Genomic DNA, 3090 nt, shown 5'->3' on the forward strand with positions numbered 1-3090 from the left:
TGGCTGGGAACTTTTGCAAAGTTCATTCAAAGAGTACAAATGCTCTCCCCAAAGCAGACTAGGAATTCAAATAGAAAATCCTATGGAACAGGATGATTGAACATAGAAGCACATCCTCCATGGTGCCAGAAGACATCACTGTATTACAGACACCACAATGATTTAATAATTTAATAGAAAAGCTTTAAAAAAATTGCAAAAGCTCCTCTTAGGCATGTAGAGACATGTTTGGGATATTTTATAAGGTTTCTCGTTAACAGTGGTTAAAATTCATTTTCTAATTAACAAAACACACAATAATAATAACTGCTATTTTATTGCATTCCTACTACATGCCAAGAACTTTATATGCAAAAGCTCTTTTCATCCTCACTCCAGCCTTTGGAGCTACATGACTGTCTCTATTCTCACTTTACACATGGCAGTTAAGTAATTGGCTCAAGGTCTCATAGCCGGTAAGATACAGTGCCAGGTTTAACCCTAGGAAGCCCATTCCCAGAGCCTGTGCTCCTAACCAGATACATAGCCTCTCCAGCTCACAGTCGCAGCATCTGCTTTGTGGCAAGCACAATGCCAGGGGGAAGATAGGAAGGAAGGCTGGGAGGAGGGAAGGAGGAATGAAAGGAGGAAGAAAGAGAGAATCTTAGTTCTCTATAACTAAGTGCTGCTATCACAGAAAGACACAAGCAGACGGCTTTAACAAATAGAAGTTTATTCTCTCACAGTTTAAGAGGCTGGAAGTCCAAATTCAGAGTGCCAGCTCTAGAAGGGGACTCAGCTAAAGGTCTGAGTTCAGAGTGCTGGCCATAGGGGCTTAATTAAATTATTTAATTTAAGCCTCTCATCCTTGGGCTCCAGCTCTACCTCTTGTTCCAGGCCCACTGGAGCAAGACAGAGGCTTCTCCTGACTCATACAGCTACTGGCTGCTGAGGCTGACAAACCCAAGATTGGCAGGTAAAATGGCACAATCCCAAGATCAGCAGGTAACATGGCAGGCCACTGGTTCAAGTCCAGGAAGTGGAGATGAAGACAGGCCAAATGCAGGAGCAAAAAGTCAGAGACCTGTCCCAAAGCTCCTCCATATATACTGGCAGCAGGCCACACCCCGAAGGCAACTCCCCTCCAACTGATTAGGTGCTCACAGCACATTCGACCATGGAGGTGATTCCAGAGGTGATTCCACCATTCAGTCTCCTCATGAGCAACAACTACATCCAGCTGCCAAGCCACTCAAAACCAGCCACGCTGACACACAACCTTAACTGCCACAAGAAGAGAGGGAAAAAAGAGACAATTTTGTGACACTTCCATGTGATCACAATACAGAAAAGGCACATGTAGTGTGGAAGTTTTCAGTTGCTGTGCAACAAATTACCACGAACTCGGCAGCCTAAAACAACACCTGTTTATTAGCTCACAGTTCTGTAGGTTTGAATTCTGGGCATGTGCAAGGCTAGGTCCTCTGCTCAGGATCCCACAAGGCTTGAAATTAAGGTGTCAGCCAAACTGGATTCCTATCTGGAGAACTTGGGGAAGGATCCATTTCCAAGCTCACGATTCAAGTGGTTGACAGAATTCTGTTCCATATGATTATAGGGCTGGGTCCCCATTTCCTTGCTGGTTGTAGGCTTGAGGGGGTGCTCACAATTTCTAGAGGGCACCCACATTCCTCACCATGTGGCCCTTCCATCTTCACAACCAACAATGGAGAATCCCCTTACTCTTTGAATCTCTTTCTTCAAGAAGAACCTGGTCCATTTGAAGGGCTCACCTGATTTGGACAGGTCCACCCAGAATAATCTCTCTTTCTTAATGTCAACAGGTTACAACTGTTAACTGTGTCTGCAAAATTCTTTTGTCCAGATAATGCACATAATCACAGGAGTGGTATTTCATCACACTCACAGATTCCACCCACATTCAAAGGGAGGGGGTGACAGGTGGCAAGGATCATTTAGAATTCTGCCTCCCACGATGCTCTAGCATAGGGAGCTCAAAAAACAGTGATGCTGGTTTAGGTGCCCTTCTCATAATGTATGCACTGAGGGCAGCAACCCTGCATCATTGGAGACAAAGACTATCTGAGTCCTCCCTGGGCTCAGCTTCTGTTATTCAAACTGTTTAGTTTCTCTGAACCTCAGATAAGTTTCTTCCTCTAATGTCAGATACGTGTTAGCATGTACCTTGTAAGAATATTGTGAGGAGTCAGGATTAAATCCATGTTTCATACCTAGCATAGTACCTGGCATGGAATAGCCACTGGATATCTCTTAGCTATTAAAATTAATATTGGTGTTACTGTTAACATCTTTATTGCTATTCATACTTAAATTATTTAACCAGAATTACGATAAGCCTGAACGAAGTTCACAGCACAGCTGAGAAAATCGGTCGCCTGTGTGGTTTAACATGGATTCTGGGAGCAATAACCATGGTCACTGATGCATCAACTCAGGAATAAGAAAAAGTGGCTCCCGGCAAGAAAGGAACAAGAACATCCCACATTCCAGCTCCATTTATGAGACGACTTATCACTCTTTATGACTTTCCCATAGAAGAGCACAAAAGATTTCAGAGAGGAGAGCCTGAGATATGCTAACATCTGAACAGGGACATATTTTTGCAAGACTCTTCAAGGCATATAAAGCCTCCACCCAAAGCAGAGAAGCAATGGGGGAAAACATCCCCTTTCTACCTATTTCAGAAATCAGTGGCATCCCTAGGGCTGGTGTCACCTAGTACAATAACTCAAGGTGTCACACCCCATGGACCCCCGCCTGTACCAGACCACACAGAACCCTTACTAGTGTTTATCATCATGTGTTTGTAAGTCGCTTACTATCTCTTAGATCACATGAATACTAACAACAAGATTATTTTGTAAAATACATTGAATTATGCTATTAGTTACATGATCAGTAACTGAGCAAAAGCCTTTTTGGATGTTGTGCTTTCTTTCCCTTTAATTAGTGTTTCATTCTAAAAAAAAAAAAAATTATCGATAGAGGTTCACAAGTACTACTTACCACAATATTGTAACTAAAACACCAGAAAAAATTTGACAAAATCAACAACTATTAAAACAACCA

This window comes from Orycteropus afer, unplaced genomic scaffold, assembly GCF_000298275.1.
Source record: "Orycteropus afer afer isolate SDZICR_OR568_19922 unplaced genomic scaffold, OryAfe1.0 scaffold00049, whole genome shotgun sequence".
NCBI classification, from domain to species: domain Eukaryota; kingdom Metazoa; phylum Chordata; class Mammalia; order Tubulidentata; family Orycteropodidae; genus Orycteropus; species Orycteropus afer.